At 47.7% G+C, this 25,256-nt stretch overlaps 1 protein-coding gene and 1 long non-coding RNA gene across 4 annotated transcripts in view; one reads left to right on the forward strand and one right to left on the reverse strand.

Annotated features, from left to right (window-relative positions):
* Window positions 1-25,256, forward strand: part of tub (TUB bipartite transcription factor) — a 479,022-nt gene that overhangs the window by 302,518 nt on the left and 151,248 nt on the right. The gene's annotated exons all lie outside the window — the stretch shown is intronic.
* LOC119971866 overlaps window positions 1-25,256 on the reverse strand; it is a 36,234-nt gene that overhangs the window by 9,263 nt on the left and 1,715 nt on the right. The gene's annotated exons all lie outside the window — the stretch shown is intronic.

A 25,256-nucleotide genomic window follows, 5' to 3' on the forward strand; every position in this document is an offset into this window, starting at 1 on the left:
AAGCATGAGTTTCGTACCTCCGTTCGTAAACTCTGAGTAGCTCCCCTGTTGACTGATCATCACAGTAACTCTTCAAGCGGATGAAGTCCATCATCATTGGGATTGACTGGTCACTATTTTGACTCAATGCTTTAATATAGTCTAAAAGGCCAGCAAACAAACTTATAGCGACTGTTCAGTACACAGAGGGTGACGATGTAATGGTGCCCCCATGGCTTTCATTATATCCCTTGCCAAACGTTCAGTTCTGTTCATGAATAAACCATGAGGAATGTATATTCTCTCCAGATCATTTGAGTAATGTTTAGGGATGCAAAACAGATCGAGGTCATAGCCTTGTTCATCATCGCTGATCATCATTGTTAAAACGCCGGCTGCTGCGGCTGTTGCTCCTGAAAACAAATCTGAAAATGTGAAAATCTCGGTGTTTGTGGATGCATTGAAAACCTTGGTCAATATTATCTCTATAATTGGTTGCTCAATATGCCTGGTCGACTCACAACTAACAAATCTGTTTGGCAAGAATCGTATTGTATTCATATCTATCCAGTGTTGCTAACGAATGGAGCACTAAAAGAATAACATGGCAACAGAGCTTTGGAAAGGTCGCTCGACTCCGAGATACCACTCAGAATGTAAATGCCATTCTAATTTCTCAATGTGAGCAATGTAAGAAACTAATGGGAGCTGTCATGTAGTGGCTCCATCTTTTCAAATTACACACAATCCACTGATTATTGAGCACCTTTGCAGTCAAAGTAGGGAAAGTAACAGAATAGCACTTCCCCCTGTCAGCTTCCTTCCCCGCAGGAACGATGAAATGACCTGAGGATAACCTGTGCAATCACACAGAAAATGAGAATGGACTCTTACCCACAACTGAGAACTCTTCAGATATTTTATTTATTTGCTCATTAACCTTTTATTTAAAAATAAGTGTGTGGGGATATTTAATTGCTTTCGATAGAAAGATCACTTGCAGGATTAGTGTATGGGGTGAGATGTGCATTTATAGTTGGTCATTGATGCACTATCAATTATGATGAGACGAGAGTAGAGTGTAATTGAGGCTTTATTAAGCAGAGATATGTTGCCTCCCGCAGCTGCTGCCGAAATGGCTGCTGTATGGGGAGCCCACACATTTATACTCCGCCGACTGGGCGGAGCCAGCAGGCAGGGATCTACCCCCGTACCTGTAGTACAGGGGCCTTACCATAATACACCTCATATGTGATATACATACAACAGTAGTGACTACCACATTCACCCCCTGTTAAAAAAAGAGTCCAGTGGGGGTGGTGGAAGACTATTTACATGCATAGGTAAACATTTTAGGGAAAGTTCACAAATTAAGACGATCAGGTGCCTTGATCCTCCATTCTCCGTTGTGAGCGCCGCAGTCCCGGTGGTGATGCAGGCGTCGGCTCGGTCGCCGGTGACTCCGGGAGCGTGTCGACCTCATTTTCATCACCGGGTGGGACCAAAGGGAGCACGGATTGTCCTGGAGCGGGGGATGTGGTGAGGTGTGCTGGGGGGAGGGAGGCTGGTGCCGGGGCGGGGGGGTTTGGGGACCCAGCTGGTGCCAGGTCCCTGAGGAAGACTGTGTCTTGGCGGCCATTGGGGTACGTCACGTAGGCATACTGCGGGTTCGCGTGGAGTAGCTGTACCCTCCCGACCAATGGGTCCGCTGCTTTCGGAGGAGAACGGGTCCTGGAGCTGCCAGCCACGTTGGGACCAAAATCCCGGAGGTGGACTTCCTGGGGAAGGCAAGGAGATGTTCATGGGGGTTTTCGTTAGTCGCAGTGCAAAGCAGCGACCGAATGGAGTGAAGGGCGTCGGGGAGGACCTCCTGCCAGCGGGAGACCGGGAGATTCTTGGACCGTAGGGCCAGCTGGATGGCCTTCCAGACCGTCCTATTTTCCCGCTCCACCTGCCCATTTCCCCGGGGGTTGTAGCTGGTCGTCCTGCTCGAGGCGATGCCCTTGCTGAGCAGGTACTGGCTCAGCTCATCGCTCATAAATGAGGATCCCCGGTTGCTGTGGATGTAGGCGGGGAAACCGAACAGAGCAAAGGTGGTGTTGAGTGCTTTGATGACGGTGGCAGATGTCATATCGGGGCAGGGGACGACGAAGGGAAATTTGGAGTATTCGTCAACCAAGTTAAGGAAGTATGTGTTTCGGTCGGTGGAGGGGAGGGGCCCTTTGAAATCTATGCTGAGGCGTTCAAAGGGGCGGGAGGCCTTTACCAGGTGCGCACGGTCTGGCTGGTAGAAGTGCGGTTTGCACTCCGCACAGACCTGACAGTCTCTAGTGATAGCCCTGACCTCCTCAATGGAGTAGGGCAGATTGCCGAGGATGGCTAAGCGGTTGGTGCTGAACACGCACTTATCCTTGTTGTACGTTAGGTTAAGGAGTTTGGCGGTGTGGAGGAATTTGGAAAGGGTAGCGTCGTGGTCCTACTGGTCCTGGCCGCAGATGGTGACGTTATCCAGGTACGGGAAGGTGACCCGCAGTTCGTACCGGTCAACCATTCGGTCCATCTCCTGTTGGAAGACCGAGACCCCGTTAGTGATGCCGAAGGGAACCCTAAGGAAGTGATAAAGGCGGCCGTCCACTTCAAATGCGGTGTACGGGCGGTCTGCCTTGCAAATGGGGAGCTGGTGGTAGGCAGATTTCAGATCCACTGTCGAGAAGACCCGGTACTGTGCCATCTGATTGACCTATCAGATATGCGTGGGAGGGGGTACCCGTCGAGTTGTGTGTACCGATTGATGGTCTAACTGTAGTCAACGACCATCCTGCTTTTCTCCCCAATTTTTACAACTACCACTTGGGCTCTCCAGGGGCTGTTGCTGGCCTCGATAATGCCTTCCCGTAGCAGCTGTTGGATCTCAGACCTGATGAAGGTCCTGTCCTGGGCACTGTACCATCTGCTCCTGGTGGCAACGGGTTTGCAATCCGGGGTGTGGTTTGCAAACAGAGAGGGCGGGTCGACCTTAAGGGTCGTGAGACCGCAGAGAGTAAGGGGTGGTAGGGGCCCACCGAATTTCAGTGTTAGACTTTGGAGGTTTGCACTGGAAGTCCAAGGCCGAGTAGCAAGGCAGTACAAGAGGTTGGGGAGGACGTAGAGCCGGAAGTCGCTGAACTCTACGCCCTGGATGGTGAGGGTGGCGGTGCAGTACCCCTGGATCACCACGGAGTGGGATCCGGAGGCCAGGGAGATTCTCTGGTTAATGGGGTGTACCGTGAGGGAGCAATGCCTTACCGTATCGGGGTGGATGAAGCTCTCTGTGCTCCCGGAGTCAACAAGGCATGATGTCTTGTGCCCATCGACCTTTACTGTCGTCGACGCGGTCGCGGGGTTGTGTGGTCGGGACTGGTCGATCGTGATGGAGGCGAGGCGAAATGTCCTTCCTCCGACTGGTGTTGGACGGCTCCAGGCTGGTCGGTGGCGGTTGCAGGCAATGAGCGGCCCGATGAGGTGCCCGACGAGCAGCGGTCCTGAGGCGGGGGAGATGGCGGCGCCCATGGGGCGCACGTTGTGGGTGGTGTTAAAGATGGCGGCGCCCACAGGCCGCACGAGGCCTGATGGGGGGAAGATGGTGGCGCCCACGGGCCGCACATGTCCTGAGGCGAGGAAGATGGCGGCGCCCACGGGCTGCACGTGGGTTGCGGCGATGAAAATGGCAGAACCCACGGGTTGCACGTGGTGGGTGCAGGGACAATGGGCCTGGTTACAGCGGGGATCGAGCGGGCCTGGCATACAGCAGCAAAATGTCCTTCTTTCCGGCAGGCCTTGCAGAGCACGCTCTGTGCCTGGCAGCGCTGCCGGGGGTGCTTTGTCTGTCCGCAGAAGTAGTACTTGGGTATCCCGGGGTTGGTTGGCTGCCGCGCGGTGCAGGCTTGGGGTTGGCTGGGGGTGGTCGCTGGTGTGGTCCACGATGGAGTGTTTGCTGGTGGGGTCCATGATGTCCAGAAGGGGGGCGCCGTGCGGTCGGGGGCATACGCTTGTACATTACGGGAGGTGGCCGTTAGAGAGATTGTGAGTTTCTTGGTCACCGCAAGGTCAAAGGTAGCCCCTTCTAAGAGGCGCTGGCGGACGTACGCCGACCCTATGCCCGTAACGAAAGCATCCCTAATTAGGAGTTTGGAATGTTCAAAGGCTGAAACGGCCTGGCAATCACAGTCCCTCGCCAGGACGTGCAGGGCACGCCAGAAATCTTCCACAGACTCACCGGGGAGTTGATGCCGCATGGACGGAGTTGCCTGGCATAGATTTTGTTGGTCTGCTGAGCGTAGTTCTCCTTCAGTAGTGCCATGGCCTCAGCGTTGGTAGGCGCGTCCCGGATGAGGGCAAAGATACCCAAGCTCAACCGCGTAAACAGGATCTGGAGCTTCTGTGCCTCTGAGGGTGGTTCTGTCGCAGATCTGATATATGCTTCAAAGCAAGCTAGCCAATGTACGAAGGCCGACTTGGCGTTGTCTACTTGAGGGTGCAGCTGCAGGCGATCCGGCTTGATGCAGAGGACCATCATTGTAAAATCTCTGCTTAATAAATTGATGCACTGTCAATTACGACGAGACGAGAGTAGAGTGTAATCGAAGCTTTATTACGCAGAGATGTGTAGCCTCCCGGAGCTGCTGCCGAAATGGCTGCAGCTCGGAGAGCCCACACATTTATACTCCGCCTACTGGGCGGAGCCAGCAGGCAGGGATCTACCCCCGTACCTGTAGTACAGGAACCGTACCGTATTACACCTCATATGTGATATATATACAACAGTGGTGACTACCAGAGTCATGTTATGAATATCGTGCTTCAGGAGGCTATGTGGATAATTATTGTATGGGTTGGGCTTTTAGGTGGAAATGATGGTTGTGTGACAATGTGCAGAGCTGCTTTAGATTTATGCTGTGTGGGGATCTGCCATTTTTAAAGAAATTTAATTCACACCAATGTAAAGTTTATTCTTGATTCTAATTTGCAATGTTATCTTTCTTGGTAGCCGCAGAGAGAATAGATATGGAGGTGCTTACACTCTGGATTCTTGTAAAACACGATGGGAGGTTTGTTGAAGGATGTTGCTCATACAATAAAAGATGGTGATCTGCCCAAAGCCCGCGCAAACACTCTGCTGTCATGACACATCAAGTGAGACTAAGCCAGCAGGAATGTATTCCCAGATACATAACAGTTGTTGATGCTGGGCCATCTGCAACTGAGCTATCCCCTTGGCTCCATGCCACTCCTTGAGGACTCCCAGTCACCTTGCTACCAGGTCCTTGAGGAAAGGGATTGCCCAGTGAACAGACTGGTCCGGTGCTCACATCAGTTGGAGCCTGTGTCACTTGCTTTTTGTATATGGAATTAGTTTGTACTGACAACAGTACGAAGTGATTACGCCATCCCACACACTGAAAGTTTGACTTCCCCAATCTAACCCTGCTATGCCATTGTTCAGTCCCTCAGACATAGCCTTGGAGATGCAATCATTCAATGCCTCCTCTATTCTTCCATGTGTTAGACCAGTTTGTTGGTATGTGTTACATCCGAGGTTTCAGGAGATGCTCAGAGGATGTCCAGGAGAGTGAGATTCTAATCCTGAAATAACTTATTGCAAACATTGAAAATTGGATATAAACTGACTATATTTGGATTCAGAACTAATATTTTTTATGATGGAGGTTGAAGAGGCCTTTGCATCTGCTGCATGGTCCCTCAGAAACTGTCAGGTGTAAGATCCATTCTGATTGCATTGACTCAGTTCTATCCATGAATGTTTTTTCACATGGATAAGGGGGGTAACTATTTTTGGTCATTGTGTGCAATGACTGATAGCAGTTGGGCAACCTGTCATGCATACCATCCAATTTTTCTTTCTGTTGAGGTCAATTTAATCATCCATGGCAGATCCCATACTGCTCACTTTTAGCCTATGCTGAAGGTAAAAATTATTCCCAATGTGAACAGATAACAAGCATCGTAGTCAAATTTTAACTTGTCATTTTGATGTGGAATTCATTGGAATCCAATGTTCCCAAGGGGAATGCAACTTATGAGTACTGTTGTTACCTATAGCAAATGATTTCCATGGGCCCGATTTTCCCACTGTGCTGTGCCCTGCGTCGATCCCATTGCACCAGGTGCATCATGGGAGAGGCCCAAAACAGGTTTTGTGCCGAGCACCGAGCCGATTGCACGTCACCCAACTCACTGGGAGTGATCCCGATAATACTATTTAAATGATCCATTCAATATGCGCAGTCCATTTGCGGCCACATTCTTCCCGCTCTGGGTGGTCACCGGCCGCCTGGCGAGGCCTTGCTAGGGCGGGGATTAGTACTGGTCACCACAAAGGAGACCAGACGTGACGGCCATGCTGGGGAGTGGAGGGAGCTCTGAGGCCATTGGAGCCTCCTGAGTGGTCGGGGACAGGGTTGGCACCGAGACAATGCTAACCTGGCACCCTGGCAGTGCCTGGGGAAGAGCCCGGGTGCCAGGTCGGCAGTGCAAGGGTACCAGGGGCATTGTCAAAGGGTGGGTTCTGAAGGGGCCAGTCCCATGAAAGGGGGTGTGTGTGGGCGGGGGGGGGGGGTGTGGTGAAGGAGTGTATGAACATATTTCCTTAAATATGAGACAATTATCAATTTAACCACCTGTGGTCTTTGTGAATCGGGGGGGGGGGGGGGGGGGGGGTGTCAGGTGTGCTTGGGGGATTTTAATCACTGATGAAATTCCCAGATGATGACTTGCTTCCCAAATGCTACGGTAATGAAATGGTGACATTTTTCAGTGGAGGAACAGCTAAAAGCCATAGGTTATGATGGGTTGTACATTTTACTGTACTTGCAATGTTCAGTGAGCTTGACCGTAACACAAAAGGCCTTTGACTGCTTTTAGTTCCAGATTACTATACAGCTTGACACATAGTCATACACTATTGATGTTATATCCAGCTTCCTCCTCTTAGGCAGTCCCTTGGGACCCAGGATGACTTTCCTCTGCTGTGGACTAAAATGTTTGCCCACTTCACCAAAAGTGGGGAAGGTAATATTTGTTGAGGTGGATGGATAGGACGCTCTGACTTTGTTACATTCCTTGACCTCCACCTGGGCGTGTCGGCGTTGTTCTAAATATTTGGTGGATGCTTCTTCTCCAGTTTGGATAGTGTTGAGCAAGAGATTCCTGCAAGTCGGTGAGGATGTTGCATTTTTCAGGGAAGCTTTGCAGGGTGTCCTGGAAAGGTTTCCTCTGACCTTTTGGTAACTATTTGCTTGTGATGAAGCTTAGAATAGGGAACTTGATTTGGGAGTCAGGATTTTGCAAAGGCATATAACTTCAAGGATTTAATGAATGAATGAAATGAATGAAAATTGCTTATTGTCACGAGTAGGCTTCAAATGAAGTTACTGTGAAAAGCCCCTAGTTGCCACATTCCGGCGCCTGTTCGGGGAGGCTGGTGCGGGAATTGAACCGTGCTGCTGGCCTACCCTGGTCTGCTTTCAAAGCCAGCGATTTATCTCTGTGCTAAACCATGTCAGCTGTACATTGTCCATGTCTCTGACAGATACAGCAGGGCAAGAAATGCTGCAGCCTTGTAGACCATGAGCTTGGTGCCTTGTTTTAAGTCTTTGTCATCAAACACTCTTTTCCTCAGACAGCCGAGGGCTACCCTGGAGGCGATCCGGAGTTTCATTGTTGATGGCTGCCCTCGCTGAGAGGAGACTGTCAGGGTATGAGAATTGATTAACTTTGGTTCGCTGTGGATCTTGAAGCCTGTGGGGGCAGTGTTGCGTCATGGGAGCTGGCTGGTCGAGGACTTTTGTCGTCCTTAGCCTCAGATCCATTCTTTCGTAGGTCGCTGTGAATGTATGGACGATAATTTGGCTTCTGTCCTTTGAGTGTGCAGATACACAAATGTCGGCAGTGTACGGCAGTCCAAAGACAGAGATTGGAGTGATCTTGGTCCTGGAATGGAGGCATTGCAGCTTGAATATTTTCCTGCTTTTCCTGTAGAGTAGCTTCACTCCGGCAGGGAGCTTCATGGAGATGGGGTGGAGTGTCATGGCGAAGAAGATGGAAAAGAGCATTGGTCTGATGGCACAATCTTGCCTGACCTCAGTTTGCATTCATATTGGGTCTGTGACAGATTCATTGGTCTGGATCACGCCTGGCATGTTATCATGTAGCAGGCGGAGGATGTTGATGAATTTCTGTGAACAGCAAAATTTGAGGAGAACACTCCACGCTCCGTCCCAGTTGATAGAGTGGAAAGCCTTTGTGATCCAACAAAGGCCATGAATAGAGGCTGCTGCTGCTCTCTGCTTCTTTTTTTTCACACTTGTCTTTCTGTGGAGATCATATCCACTTTTGGTAAATGGAGTCTACATTGTGACTGATAGGAGCTCTTCAGTCACGGGGAGAGGGCGATTGAGAAGGAATCCTGCAATGACCCTCCCGGTGGTGGACAGCAGAAATAATAATAGGTACGTGAAGAGAAAAAGATTAGTGAAGATAAATGTAGGTCCCTTACAGTCATAAACAGGAGAATGTATAATAGGGGACAAAGTAATTGCTGAGCAACTAAATACATACTTTGGTTATGTCTTATCAGATACCAGAAATGTTGGGCAACCTGAGAGGGAGGAACTGAAGGAGATCAATATTAATAGTGAAATGGTGTTGGGAAATTGATGGGATTGAAGGCTGATAAATCCCTAGGGACTGATAATCTACATCCCAGGGTACCTAAGGAAGTGGCTCTAGAAATAGTGGATGCATTGGTGGTCATCTTCCAAGAGTCTAAAGACTCTGAAACAGTTCCTGCAGATTGGAGGGTAGCTAAAAAAGGGAGGTAGAGAGAAAACAAGGAATTATAGACCAGGAAGCCTGATGTCAAAGGTGGGGAAAATCCTAGAATCCATTTTCAAAGATTTTACAGCAGAGCACTGAGCAAATAGTGACAGGATCAGACAGAGTCGGCATGGATTTATGTAGGGGAAATCATGCTTGACAAATCTACTGGAATTCTTCACAGATGTAATTAGTAGAGTTTACGAGGGGAAGCCAGTGGATGTGGTATATTTGGACTTTTAGAAGGGTTTTGAAAAAGTCCTGAGTGAGAGATTAGTGTGTAAAACTAAAGAACATAAGATTGGGGGTAGTGTATTGAGATGGATAGAAAACTGGTTGGCAGACAGGAAACAAAGAGTAGGAATTAACGTGTCTCTTTTTCAAATTGGCATGCAGTGACTAGCGGAGTACCGCAGAAATCGATACTAGGACCCCAGCTATTCACAACATATATTAATGATTTAGATGAGGGAAAAAAATGTAATATCTCCAAATTTGTAGATTACCAAGTTAGGTGGGAGGATGAGCTGTTCAGCGGATGTAGAGATACTTCAGTGTAATTTGGGCAAGTTGAGTGAATGGGCAATTGGATGGTAGATGCAGTATAATTTGGAGAAATGCAAGGTTATCCACTTTGGTAGAAAAAGCGAGAAGGCAGACTATGATCTCAATAGCCATAAATTAGGAGAGGGGAATGTGCACCGAGACCGCGGTATCCTTGTACACGAGTCACCGAAGGTAAGCATGCGGATACAGCAGGTGGTAAAGAAGACAAATGGCATGTTGACCTTCATAGCGAGAGAATTCGAGTACAGGAGCATGGAAGTCTTGCTGCAATTATACAGGGCCTTGTTGCGGCTACACCTGAAGTATTGTGTGCAGTTTTGGTCTCCTTATCTGGGGAAGGATGCTCTTGCTCTGGAGGGAGTGCAGCGAAGGTTTACCAGACTGATTCCTGGAATGAGGGGACAGACGTATGAGAGATTGAATCAGTTAGGATTGTATTCACTGGAGCTTGGAAGAATGAGGGAGGATTTCATAGAAACCTATAAAATTATAAGAGGACTAGACAGGATAGGTGCAGGATGGATGTTCCTCATGGTGGGTGCGTCCAGAACCAGGGGTCACAGTCTGAGGATACGGGGTAGACCATTTTGGACAGAGATGAGGAGAACTTTCTTCACCTAGAGAGTGGTCGGCCTGTGGAATTGAGGCCCAAACATTGTTATGTTTTCAAGAAGCATTTAGATATAGCACTTAGGTGAATGGGATCAAAGGATATGGGGGGAAAGTGGGATTAGGCTATTGAGTTGGATGATCAGCCATGATGATAATGAAGGGTAGAACAGGCTTAAAGGGCTGAATGGCTGCTTCCTGCTCCTATTTTCTATGTTTCTATAATCCTCTATAGTTACTGCAGGCAGTTTTGTCTCCTTGTTTGAAGATGGTCACAATTATGGTATCTCAGAGGTTGAGGGAGTGCCCAGACACAATCACTAGAAGTTGCAGCTGGACAGAACAGGGACCCAGGAACTCATTGGAAGCTGGCAGCAACTGTGAACTGTTCACTTTAAAGACTGTAATTCCTTGCGGAGTGTGAAGTGTGATTAGTATAAAAGGGGATGTCCCATCTTGTAGTTTAAAGTTTAAGTTGCTTACAGAAGAAAAATAATATTTAGTTAGTAGTGCCTTTAGTCATTTGTTACAGTAAAAGTTTTAAAATCTTGAATCTTGCTATGTCATTCTTTCAGCTAGTAACTAGAAGTTCAAATTTATTTTTAAAAGTTACTGGTCTATGTGAAGTACATAACATTGTTTACACTATTGTTAGCAGCAGCCTTGTTTTATTGCAGCCAGTTTAATGGAGATGGAAGTCTTTGTTTTTTTCTCCAAATTGAGCTGGGCATGGGCAATAAATCAGTTTGGAGTCCACATATAATCATCGGTAAACTTTGATTAGATTTATTTCTGGCTCCTTCATGTCTGTTGTAATTTTTTTTTCTGCATACAGATGGCATAACAACAGGGTGCAATTGGAGACACTTGATAGAGACAGCTGTCTGATGAATTAATGCTTGGGGTTGGTTGGGGGTGAGGTTCCTCTTGTAATGAAAAAAAATCAGAATGCCTGCTTTTCTTAGCATTTATTCACCTAAAAACAAAATTGCACTTTCTGAAGTCACATAATTCAAAACTGTGCATTCCGATAATTTCATTAGCTGGTCGTCAAGCTTAGAACCTCTCCTGGATTCTGTGGTCCGCCAGCTGCATGTTCCTCGGCGGCGCTCCCTCACCAGCAGCGGGATCCTCCCTACCCGCCACCTGCCAATGGGAGTTCTGTTGCCAATTTGCACAGGAGGCACCAATAATGTTGCTCTTTTTAACTGGATACTGATATGACGGTTATTAATGATGATATTGCTTTTCAGAGTCGCCAAGTATCAAATGATACCACCACAAGGCTTTACCAGATATCGATCAAAGAGTAAACAACCAGTCAGTTAGTTCAAGTTCAATGATAGTTTATTTACACACAAGAATTACTTCGACATGTACTTAACTTCAGGCACCCGGCTTTATGCAGAGGAACAAGGCCTTTGTTCTGATTTTGCATGGCTGGGTCCGGAGAAGTGACTACGTTTCTGCTGGGTTCATCCGTCTGGTAGCGATCGTTGGTCTTGAACTTGTCTTCTAGTCATGATGCTACACTTGGTTTTAGGCGTAGGTTGGGGCCAAGAGAGACCGAGCGCCGGGGCCAAGGGAGACTGAACACATGGCTGTGTCTCTCTTTATCCTTCTGGGGTTTCGCACTTTTTTGGGCTGTCCTTAGCTTTGGACCCAATAATTCGGCAGGCTTCGATTACTGCCTTTGATTTTGGCCAATAAAGGAGTGGGTGCATTGATGGCGGGGCATGCCTTGAGTGGTCATTAACCTTGGCTTTTTGGGCTCCCTGAGCAAAGGGAGTGGCGCCGATGAGTCTGTTTCTGTATCTGTTACCTGAGTACAGGTCTTTTGTTCTGGGGAAATGGGCGTTTAGAATGCAAAGTAGCTGGGGGTTTTGATAGCGTCTAGTTATCTGAGTTGCCAACATACATAAGCTCTGAGCGTCTGAGGCCTGGGTTGACCATATTTCCCATGGTCCTTTTCAGGTGGCCATATTTCCCTGGATCCTTTAGAAGTGGCCATCCCAGATGGCTACAGTTCCCATTGTGGCACCCCACGATGCTGGGAAACCCATAGGCGTCGGTGCACTGCCGATGCACCGGAGAATCCGCCAGGGGAGAATCCAGCCTGATGTTTGAGTCACAGCCCTGTATAGTTTAACTGCTCCACGGGGCTAACTTTGGCTGCTGGCGAAGTCTGGCAGGAATCTCATCCATTGCGGAAATCAGCAACATTCCACTGGTACCTGAGAGGGATGGAGTGGGTTATGGAGCTTCCCGTTTAATTTGGTTCCCTGCTCCTTTCCTGTCGATCAGTGATAGTTAAAATTCCCCCTTTTAAGATGCAGCAGGTAATGGTTAACTCTTTCTTTCAATATCGTCATGCAAAAGAATGGAGCTAGAAGTTGATCTATAGTCCAACTGAAAGATTGTGTGACGTTTTGGACACAATTGTAAGCCCTCAGCCCGCCCAACTTGGTGATGCAACGTGATCATTAAAGCTCGTGGGAAGCCTCTCGTGAGGTTCACGATGCTCGGGACGCCTCGTGAAATCAAAACAGATCTCACGAAGTGCCACAATCTGGATCTTGTCCTCACTGGACTGGGCGGCATCCAGATTTGCATATTTAAGTGTGCAGTTAAGCTCACTTACATTTGTTCATGCCGGAGTCTCCCAACACCTCGGACACCTCTCTGTGGCGCCATTGTGCACTGGTCCGCACAAACGTGGTTGAGGCGTAGCAGCACCTGGTGAGGGGGTGCGGGGGGGGGGGGTCTCCGAGGAGATCGGAGGCCTCCGGTGTGGTCGGGCTCTGGGCAGGGCACTGGCACTCCTGATTCCACCTTGGCACTGCCAGCCTCCCACCCTGGCAGTATCACTCAGACATCCTGGAAATGCCACCCTGGCACTGGCAGGTTGAGCAGGCAGTGCTGGCATGGGCAGTGCCAAGGTGCCCAGGTGGCAGGTTGTCCATGCTGGGGATTGGGCCTGGGAGTGCCCTGCCTTATGAGGTGGGGTGAGAGAGAGGCTCGAGGACTCCCTAATTGGTAAGTTGGGGGATTGGTGGTGAGTCCGGGGGGGGTTGGTGGCTGAGAGATCGGGGAAGCATCTAATAATGGCGCCCTGATCTTTTCCTGTACTGGTGAGGTGAGCTAGGCTTATCAGTGCAGCAAATGAAAATAAGTTATGCCTCAGCTGGGCAGTTTCATTTTCTGTCGTGGTTGTTCTCGGCGCTGCAGGCTCCAAGAAACACCCCGCTAAACGTACCAAAAATAGGACCTGTTTTTCTCCCATTAACAGATATCTTTGCAGCATCCTTGAGCACGGGTGAGGTCCCAGAGGACTGGAGAATTGCTAATGTTGTCCCTTTGTTTAAGAAGGGTAGCAGGGAAAATCCAGGGAATTATAGACCTGTGAGCTTGACGTCAGTGGTAGACAAACTGTTGGAGAAGATACTGAGGGATAGGATCTATTCACATCTGGAAGAAAATAGACTGATCAGTGACAGGCAGCATGGTTTTGTGCAGGGAAGGTCATGTCTTACAAACCTAATAGAATTCTTTGAGGAAGTGACAAAGTTAATTGATGAGGGAAGGGCTGTAGATGTCATATACATGAACTTCAGTAAAGCATTTGATAAAGTTTCCCATGGCAGGTTGATGGAAAAAGTGAAGTTGTATGGGGTTCAGGGTGTACTAGCTAGATGGATAAAGAACTGGCTGGGCAACAGGAGACAGAGAGTAGTGGTGGAAGGGAGTGTCTCAAAATGGAGAAGGGTGACTAGTGGTGTTCCACAGGGATCCGCTCTCGGACCACTGTTGTTTGTGATCTACATAAATGACCTGGAGGAAGGTATAGGTGGTCTGATTAGCAGGTTTGCAGATGATACTAAGATTGGTGGAGTTGCAGATAGCGAGGAGGACTGTCAGAGAATACAACAAAATATAGATAGATTGGAGAGTTGGGCAGAGAAATGGCAGATGGAGTTCAATCCAGGCAAATGCGAGGTGATGCATTTTGGAAGATCTAATTCAAGAGCGGATTATATGGTCAATGGAAGGATCCTGGGGAAAATTGATGTACAGAGAGATCTGGGAGTTCAGGTCCATTGTACCCTGAAGGTGGCAACGCAGGTCGATAGAGTGGTCAAGAAGGCATACAGTATGCTTGCCTTCATCGGACGGGGTATTGAGTACAAGAGTTGGCAGGTCATGTTACAGTTGTATAGGACTTTGGATAGGCCACATTTGGAATACTGCGTGCAGTTCTGGTCGCCACATTACCAGAAGGATGTGGATGCTTTGGAGAGGGTGCAGAGGAGGTTCACCAGGATGTTGCCTGGTATGGAGGGTGCTAGCTATGAAGAAAGGTTGAGTAGATTAGGATTGTTTTCGTTGGAAAGACGGAGGTTGAGGGGGGACCTGATTGAGGTCTACAAAATTATGAGAGGTATGGACAGGGTGGATAGCAACAAGCTTTTTCCAAGAGTGGGGGTGTCAATTACAAGGGGTCACGATTTCAAGGTGAGAGGGGGAAAGTTTAAGGGAGATGTGCGTGGAAAGTTTTTTACGCAGAGGGTGGTGGGTGCCTGGAACCCTTTACCAGCGGAGGTAGTAGAGGTGGGCACGATAGCATCATTTAAGAGGCATCTAGACAGGTATATGAACGGGCGGGAACAGAGGGAAAATAGGAGACAGGTTTAGATAAAGGATCTGGATCGGTGCAGGCTGGGAGGGCCGAAGGGCCTGTTCCTGTGCTGTAATTTTCTTTGTTATTTGTTCATTAAATCGCGCCATAGTCTCTGATATTCTGTTGTCGACATTTGGGTTGATAGGGAACACTTGGATTTATGTTTCTCACAATGTTTCACCGTCCTCCACACAAGATGGCAGAAACTTGGTTGCCCATCTGCAGTAACACTGTTACATAGCTCTAACTAAAACAGTGTAAACCAGATGGCGCTTGCTTCATTTACATCGGAAGCTGAAATTCCTCAACATATTGTGGAACTTCTTACAAAGTCATGAATGGCAGCCGCCCACAAACGAAGGGGCTTCAGATAGAGAAACCTGCCAACACTTCAGCTTGCGATCTTCTCGGTGTGAAATACTAAACAGTCTAATTTACCAGGCAACAAATTCATTGACATTGAATACAGCATAAACATTCAAACACAATCCAGCCTCCAAAGTAAATTTGCCATTTCATGCAATTCACTTGGGAACCAGTTAATCCCAAATTACCAGTGAACAGTTAATCCATAAAAGTGGTACCTGATGACGGATAAAGCATTTACTTGTGAATGCAATATATTCAATACAAAAGTAACAGTAGAGTGACATTGAAATCCTCTGAGGGAAGATTTCCTCTGCATAATACTTGTAACTAAATGGTAAATGATTGGATTTATCACTTTGTTTAACCTGGCACGCAAAGGAAATCTTAATCTCCAAAGTGCATTGTAGTTATTTCTTTTAATGGTTGTTTTGAAATGAGGATTTATTCATAGTCTATACTTCACTAAGTGTAAATATGTCACATCAATTTGAGTATGTAATTTAGAAAATCTCCTTTAGTAATCCACATGAGACAAGAATCGATTAGCAACTGGTTTATGGCAGGGAAATCCAGATTGAGTGCTGAAAATGGAGTTTGTCAGCAGAGGATGAGCTGTTGAATGCCCCCCAAAAATGTTCTCTTAAAACCAATATCAATTTTCTTCAGCTCCAACTTGGATTACAATGAACCCCAAAGGAAGTTTGAAAAAGGGTGGTGTTGTGATGAAGCCCTTAATGGCCACCTTTACTAAGAGCCATGATGTGGAGATGCTGGCATTGGACTGGGGTGAATCACAGTAAGAAGTCTTACAACACCAGGTTAGAGTCCAAAAGGTTTATTTCAAATCACTAGCTTTCGGAGCACAGCTCCTTCCTTGGGTGAATGAAGAGGTTGGTTCCAGAAACATACATATAGACAAAGTCAAAGCTGTAAGACAATAGTTTGAATACGAGTCTTTGCAGGTAATTCAGTCTTTACAGGTCCAAATGGAGCAACTGGAGAGAGGGATAATCACAGGTTAAAGAGGTGTGAATTGTCTCAAGATAGGACAGTTGGTAGGATTTTGCAAGCTCTGGTCTTCGGGTAAGCGTTCTCCAAGGCGGCCTTAAGGACACGCGACAACGCAGAATCGCTGAGCACAAACTTATAGCCAAGTTCTGCACACCTGAGTACGGCCTCAACCGGGACCTTGGATTCATATCGCTTAATATTCACCCCCATCATCTGGCCTGGGCTAGTGGAATCTGGCAAATGCAAGGCTGGCATTTATCGTCCAGACCGAGTTATCTTTTGAGAAGCTGGTCGGGCGCTGCCTACCCCTTGAGCTGCTGCAGCCCGAATGTGTTTGGGTTCAGTGTTCAGTGGTGATGATGGAATTACATTAATATATGATGATTTGAGTTTTGGAGGTTATGTTCCCAGTGCACCTGCTGCCCCTGTCATTCTAGGTGGTGGAGATTGCGAAAAGCCTTTTGCAAGTTGTTGCAGTGCATGCTGAGGTAATTAACAAGTCTTGCAACACCAGGTTAAAGTTCAACAGGCTTGTTTCAAATCACTAGCTCTCGGAGCACTGCTCCTTCCTCATGTGAAGGTTTGTTCTCGATGGTGTTGCTGAAGCTCTGCCCATCCAGATGAGTGGAGAGTATTCCATCCCACTCCTGACTTGAAACTGAGAAGCTTCAGTGAGTCAGGAGTATTTGCTGCAAAGCAGGTGCTCAATATAAACCCTCACAGCATCAATTGCCATGACTGGCAAAAACATAGGAAACTGATTGTGTTGAAGCCTGAGAGAACTATATATGAACAATTGACCGTTTGGGAAATTTAAAATCTTTGCTGTTGTTTTGAATTAAGTTTTTTTTTAAAAAAGGTAATTTCTTTGTTGATGAATAACAGCACCAACTGCTGGAGAGCACTGCCTGCTCTTTGTCTGACTAACCATCTGATCAAACATGGGGCCAGATTTTCCGATTCTGATGCTAAGTAAGGAGGATCTACGTGGAAAAAAGATCAGCGCTGCCCCCTGACTGATCCTGCGACAGGTGAGAGGTTAGCCACCGCGCCATGAAAAACTCCCGGCCTCCAGAAAATAAACGGCCGGAGAACGGTCGGGTCCATGGCGGTCACACCGTAAAACATGCTGCCGACTGTGCGTGGACCTGACCTGGCAGATAGTGCCCCCTGGCCACCCCTCACCAGTCCTCCCAGCCCTCGCGGAAGCCCCCCCAGCCAGCAGCACGGCACATACCGGACTGTGGCGGCGCTGGACACAGTCTGCAGTCACCACTCCGGGTTTCCGCTTGGCTGCGACCATGAGTAAACCGAGCCGTCGTGAACTCGGCCCATTGGGAGCGGAGCACCGGGGGAGTGCCTTTCGGTCAGGAGCTGAAACCGTCCCAACAGCGCTTGCCGCGATGATGGCATTTCGGGGGGGGGGGGGTGCGCGGAACATACAAAACCTGCGTCAAACAGGCGCCGCCCCTGATTTCGGCATCAAAAGGGATTCTCCGCCCGGTCGCCGATTACGAAATCAGCGTTTGGGAATGGAGAATCCTGCCCATGCTTTCTGACAATTGAATCACAGCCTCTCTATCGGCACTCTTCAAGGTCTCTTCCTCCTGTCTCTGCATGTGGCTTTGTAATCGTGTTCCCACACAATCAGGAAACACTGCCAGATATACTTCTTGCATCATTTCTGTTGCTTGACCTTCCACTGCTTTTCAACTACAGTAGGCTGTACTCTTCCCTGTGATCCAGCTATATCATTACCCAGGATAAATTGTACCCCTGGCAATGGCATTTCTTCTATTATTCCTACTACCACTTCACCACTTTTCAGTGGACTCTCTAGCCTTACCTTACATATTATCACATATCTCCTTATCTATCACCAGCAATGATTATCTTGCTCCTGTATCCTGTAAAATCTTAATCTCTTTACCTACTCCACCTTGTACACGAGTAAACTTTACCCTCACAAAGAAAACCCTTGAAAAGTACTGAAATCTGCTTATCCACCAGCTTCTGAACAGTTTGTATGTTCTGTGGCACTTCTTGCATTGGGACAATGGTTTTTCTTCCCACTTTAATAAACCCGACTGGTTTATCCTGTTTTACCCAGTCTGTCTTCCTAGCCCTTTCCGTAATCCACCAACACTGTGACTTCTCAAGTCCAGTTTTATTACAATTATGTATCTCTACCACTATCATTGGTTTCCTTTTTACTCTGAGGCACACTCTCCTTAACATTACCAACTACATCTCCTCTGCATGGACCTCCTGTAAACCTCTCAAGCCCCCAGTTTCTATTCTTGGCAGATTGAAATTGATATCGGACACTCAACTTTGCTTTATGAACCAAATCAAAATCGTCAGCCATTTCTGCGGCCTGTCTAGCCATTATAGCTCTCTGTTCTTCCATGTGAATTCTCACTATTGCGGGAAGAGAATCTTTAAATTCCTCCAAAATGATTATCTCCCGAAGATTATCTCACACGTTTAGTTTTTTAGTGCCCTTGTCTACCTATCAAAGTTAGTTTGTTTAATTCTTCCGAATTCTCGATAAGTCTGACCTCCTTCTCTTCTTAGAGTTCTAAACTTCTGTCTGTAGGCTTCTGGCACTAGTTCACAGGCACTTGGTACAGCTTTCTTCACTGCACCATAATCCCCAGATACCTCCCCTGGTAGTGAGGCAAACATGTCACTAGCTCTACCTACCAATTTTGTTTGAACCGAACGATCCACATGGTCTTTGGCCAATTCAATTGTTTAGCTACTTTCTCAAATGTTATAAAGTACGCTTCAACGTTGTTGTCATTGAATCTTGGCAAGGCTTGTATATATTTTAAAATGTTCCTACTAAACCTGTGACTAGGGGATAGTTCTTCTTCCCTAAAACTTCCTTAGCTTCTGCCTTTGCCTCCAACACTTTAAGTTGTTGCTCTCCTTGCAGCGCCAGTTTCCGAAGTTCAAATTTTCTTCCTTTTTCCTTTGCTTCATTTGCCATCTTCATTTTTCTCAGTTTTCGCTGCATTTCCAATTCTTTAATTTTTTAATGATTTGAGCTAACTCTAATGGGTTAGCCAGTGTTACTGGCAAGTTAAAATATTGACCCATGGTTTGTACTACCTCTGCCTTCTTTGCCCCTTTAGGCAGGGCTAACTGCAGTTTCTCTACCAAACTCAACAGCTTTGCTTTCGATTCCCCTTGTAAATGCGGCCAAGTGGGACTTCCGGTGATGGGGATGTGCTCCGTAGTCGCACAATAGGTGGCCTTCCTCCATACGTCAGAAAAATAGGCACTTATGGCCAAATTTAGCCCACAGAATCGGACATAAACCATGTGCTTGCTGCCATGCAGAAGGTGCTCGACAGCATGGGGGGGGGGGGGGGGGGGGTGGGAACAGGAAGCCCAGGAGAGCATGATATGAGAGGTGCAAAAGGCGTCGATGGATCAGGGTGACCGAATCGTCACCCTTTGGCCGAGGTGAAGAATTGGTGGCGACCCAACGGAGCCTGAAAGGGAAGGTCGAAGACCAGGAGAATCGGTCAAGGAGGCAGAACATTTGGATAGTAGGCCTGCCAGAGGGGATCGAGGGCAGGGACTCAACACACTACGTGGCCCAAATACTGGGCAACCTGGTTGAGAGGGACAGCTTCCCCAAACTGTCGGAGATTCACAGGGTTCAAAGGTTGCTCCAATCAAAGACCATGCCGAAGAGCAGCTGAGGGCAATCATAGCCAAGCTGCTCAAATATCAGGACCGAGAAAGGATCCTTTGGTGGGCTCGACAGACTAAGGCATGCAACTTGGAGGGACATAAAATAGGAGTTTATCAGGACATTGAGGTGGACCTGGCAAAGCGCAGGGCCGAATTTAATCATACAAAGATGGCCATGTACAAGAGCAAGGTCACTTCGGGATGTTATTCCCAACCAGGCTCTGGGTAACTTATTTGGGCAAAGAACCGTACTGCAGCAAGAGAGGCAGCGGTGAGGAAGGCACAGAGAAAACAAAAGGAAGAAATGGACAATTTGAGGCGGGACTGCATCGCCTCGCAGGGGAACCAGCTCATAGAAAAGAAGAGGGCCAGGGGCAGCAGAGCGCAGGAGGGGGTGAGGAAGAGATAGTAGGGACACTAGGAGAGCGGGTGTAGGAGGGGGTCAGATTGACCCTGTGAGGGGGGCCACCACTCTAGTGGAAAAGCTAGCGCCGAAAAGTATGAGAGAGCGGTGCATCTCCCAATGGGGAAAGAGCGTCTGTCGGTGGAGGGGTGGGGGGGGGGGGGGGGGGGGGGGAGGAAGGGGGTAGGTAGACATAAGAGGGAGGGCACGGGGAGGCTGCAAGGGAGACACAAGGGGGAACCAAACCACAGGGGGATCAAAATGATAATGGGGGGGAGGGCTCTCGACTGGCTTCGTCAGAGCAATATCGGAAACGTGGAACAAGATGGCGTCGCAAGTAGCCACTTTGGAGGGTCCCTAAACAAAGGGAAACTCCGGAGTGCAGGCTCTCACCACCATGGCGTACACACAGTTGGCTGTCATGTTGGGTAGCCCATGGACAAAGGGAAACCCCGGAGCGCAGGGACCCGGCCTCATGATGAGAACGGGGACCGTGGGCATTTAGGATGACTGCCTAACAAAGGGAGACTGGACCTACCAAATGGGAATGAACTCCGGCACCTACAGGTCAAAAACTTTCCCCGCAAGGAGGTGACTACATACCCACGAACCCGAAAAAGCACAAAGCTAGAGGAGTTACTGGATGCCGACAGTATCGGCAGGGGAAACTGTGGGAACTTGTACGGATGACTATTAGAAAGGACGCACTCCCCACTGGACAAAATACAAGGAAAATGGGAGGAAGAGCTAGGGATGGAAATAGGGTGGAGGACTCTGGAGTAAAGCACTGCGCAGGGCCAACCCCACCTCTTCTTGCACAAGACTAAGCCTCATGCAGCTGAAGGTGGTGCAGAGAGCGCACCTGACAAGAACCAGAATGAGCAGGTTCTTCCCGGAGGTGGAGGACAAACGTGAATGGTGCCAGGGAGGGCCGGCCAATCAAGCCCACATGTTGTGGGCCTGCCCCAGACTTGTCGGGTTTCAGACAGCCTTCTTCGAGGCAATGTCCAAGGTTGTGGTGGTGAGGGTGGAGCCGTGCCCAAAAGTGGCAGTCTTCAGGGTATTGGACCAGCCAAAACTATTCATGGGGAAGAGGGCCGACACCCTTGCCTTCGCTTCCCTAATCGCCCACCGGAGAATCCTGCTCGGCTGGCGATCAGCAGCACCACCCACAGCTGCAGACTGGCTGGCAGACCTATTGTAATTTCTCCACCTGGAGAAGGTCAAGTTCACCATCCGAGGGTCAGAGGATGGCTTCTACAAAGCCAAAAGAATGGGCATGTGGCGGTGCACGGGAGCCAACAGGATCATGGGGAGCAGAGACAGGAATTGGAGGGGGGGGGGGGAGTAAGGGGCGGGGGAGGCTACCTGGAAAACACCCGAAACATGGGCCAGAGAGCCTAGAACAAGAACACAGGATAAAGAACCCCCAAGGGAAGCGCAAAAATAGGACAGGAAGAGGGGGGAGGCCCAGCATCAATAAGGAGGGGGCAAGGGAGGGCACTGCCCACTGTTAAATAACGGATAACTACCCATTTTACAGTGAAGGGCCCAGGAAAGGACTCTGAAACAGCGAGTGAAGAGCGGCAGTGGGGGGCGGGGGGTGGGGGGGGGGGGGGGGGTGGTTGGATCAAGGGGGAGGATGGAGGGGGGGGGCAAACCAAGGCAGATAATTTACTCAAAGGAAATTGATATGTCCATTGTAATCAGCACAGTTACCCTTACTGCTTGTATAGTATATTGTTATGGACCAGGGTTTAGAGAACCCCAAAGTGTATCATGGAGTTCACCTGACCCACAACTTTTAATAGATTGTGATTAAGGGGAGCACATGGGCCTACTTTACAGGTGTGGTGCAACAGAGATATATAGTACTTTTAAATTAAAACAATGTTTATTTATGAAACCAGTTAACACTTTATAAACCCACAGTAAACATCTTAACAACTATTAACACCAATAAATCCCCAAAAGAATACAGTACTCTATAAGTAACTCTTAACCTTTCCTTGCAACATCCATTAGACAAACAAAACCCTTTTTACAGAAAGACATTAGGTTTAACTTCTCTACAGAAACAGGTATTATTTTTAAATCACCAAAGGATCAGTAGACTGTCTTTAGATTGCAGAGAGAGAGAGACTAATACACCTTAGACTAATACGGTCTTGCTGTGACCGCAGCTATCCAGCTCTCAAAACGAAACTAAAACACACCCTGTAGCAGACAGCCCAAAGTAAAAGCAGACAGACAGCCCAGCTCCACCCACTCTCTGACATCACTGTAGCCATCCGATAAACACCCAGTTCTTAAAGGTACACCCACTATAGCTATTTTATAAACACCCATTTTTTAAAGGTACTCTCACATGACAGTATAATATATAAAACATTTCAATGAAAACATTTTAAATAAAGTAAATGCTCCCGAGTGATTTCCTCCACCCCCAGGACATCTTTTGCAACTGCCAGGGCCATTTCCAGTCACTCCTACATCAGACTTTTATTTATTGACTACGCTCCGCCTTCAACACCATAATCCCAGCCAAGCTTATATCAAAGCTCCCAAACCTAGGACTTGGCTCCTCACTCTGCAACTGGATTCTCGACTTTCTGACCCATAGACCACAATCAGTAAGAATAAACAACAAGACCTCCTCCACAATAGTCCTCAATACCAGGGACCCCGCAAGGCTGTGTACTTAGCCCCCCACTATACTCCCTGTAGACACATGGCTGCGCAGCAAAATTTGGTTCCAACTCCATCTACACGTTTGCTGACGATACGACCATAGTGGGCCGGATCTCGAATAACGACGAGTCAGAATACAGGAGGAAGATTGAGAACCTAGTGGAATGGTGCAACGACCACAATCTATCCCTCAATGCCAGCAAAACTAAAGAACTGGTCAATGACTTCAGAAAGCAAAGTATTGTGCACAACCCTGTCAGCATCAACAGGGCCGAGGTGGAGATGGTTAGCAGCTTCAATAGAGGTACGCATCTCCAAAAATCTGTCCTTGTTCACCCACGTCAACGCTACCACCAAGAAAGCACAACAGCGCCTATACTTCCTCAGGAAACTAACGAAATTTGGCACGTCCACTTTAACTCTTACCAACTTTTACAGATGCACCATAGAAAGCATCCTATCTGGCTGCATCGCAACCTGGTATGGCAACTGCTTGGCCCAGGACCGCAAGAAACTTCAGAGAGTCGTGAACACCGCCCAGTCCATCACACAAACCTCCCATCCATTGATTCCATCTACACCTCCAGCTGCCTGGGGAAAGCGGGCAGCATAATCAAAGACCCCTCCCACCTGGCTTACTCACTCTTCCAACTTCTTCCCTCGGGCAGGAGATACAACAGTCTGAGAACACGCACGAACAGACTCAAAAACAGCTTCTTCCCCACTGTCACCAGACTCCTAAACAATCCTCTCATGGACTAACCTGATTAACACTACACCCCTGTATGCTTCACACGGTACCGGTGTTATGTAGTTACATTGTGGACCTTGTGTTGCCCTATTATGTATTTTCTTTTCTTTTCATGTACTTAATGATCTGTTGAGCTGTTTGCAGAAAAATACTTTTCACTGTACCACGGTACACGTGACAATAAACAAAATCCAAATCCAATCTCTATTCAATATTTCCAACCCAAAAAGAATGCAATTGATCTACACTTCGATAACACCAAGACAAACAAGGACTTATATGTAAGGATCCCAGCCACGAGCCCCCAATTTGTTATGGATGCCTGGCCAGCTCTCAAGAGTGGCTAAGAGACTGGACCAGATGCCATAACCTTTTTGAGCCTTAATGCCGTGGAAAGATCAATTCGTTCCAGGAGTGATAATGTAAGGAATAGGATTTGCTTATTTTTTTAAACATACATTATTAAAAACAAAAGAATAGAAAACAATATTGAGACTTTTAAGCTTTAACTCTAACACTAACAGATTACATGCAGTTTCTTAACCTTAACACACTACCATGCTGCTCTCATGCCGCTTACACAGAAAGATCAAGGCGATATTTGCATTTACAAAACAATTTATCTTCTATCAAAACTCCTTTACAAAGCCTGTCTCGGTGGCAACTCTGATGACGTCTCTGGTCGATTTTCACAGCTTTCTGCTCATAAATTTTCAGAACTGCATTCTTTTTGTTTCTCTCGCTCTATCTCTCTAAGCTCCACCCAGCCCCTCAAACAAAGGTTCTCTCGGGTTTGCAGTCTTGAACCTATTATTGTTATCTTGGCTGATTTCCCACTCTCTTTATACAACAGAAAAGAGCTATGCCATTCATATGCAACTAGCCTTTCATCGATGGACAAATAGGTAATCAGACTCTGTGATGGCCTAATGGCTGGTCAAACAAGGTTGTCCTGAATGACAATCGATCTTGAGTGGTTCATCTTGGCTGAACTGGGGCATCCCATGTATTCCCACGAACAAGGTTACATCGGAATGGGATAAGGTAACTCAAGCTGTGGGTGTATCCCTCTCTGCTACTAGCAATATTTTCCCTCAAATTAACCCCTAAATTGCCTGCTACATCTTGGACCCCATTTCTAACACAATCTCCTAATATCTCCCTGTCAGGACAGCGATGGATAGATTCATGTTTTGTCAAATGTTGAACAAAGTTGGTTAAATGTTAATAATAATCTTTATTAGTATCACATGTAGGCTTAAATTAACACTGCAATTAAGTTACTGTGAAATTCCCCCAGTCGCCACACTACGGCGCCTGTTCAGAATGTCTAATTCACCTAACAAGCACGTCTTACAGGACTTGTGGGAGGAAATCGGAGCACCCGGAGGAAACTCATGCAGACACCGGGAGAACATGCAGACTCTGCACGGGCAGTGACCCAAGCCGGGAATGAAACCCAGGTCACGACACTGTGAAGCAACAGTGCTAACCACTGTTCTACCATGAAGTACCAGCAGCTAGGATGTAATTGAATGGCTTAAAGCATGAATAGACTACTCCTGCTCCCATATTCTTTAAAGGTAGCTTACGAAACCGTTGCAGAGTCAGATTAT

The sequence above is a fragment of the Scyliorhinus canicula genome, chromosome 9, assembly GCF_902713615.1.
Source record: "Scyliorhinus canicula chromosome 9, sScyCan1.1, whole genome shotgun sequence".
Classification (NCBI taxonomy): Eukaryota; Metazoa; Chordata; class Chondrichthyes; order Carcharhiniformes; family Scyliorhinidae; genus Scyliorhinus; species Scyliorhinus canicula.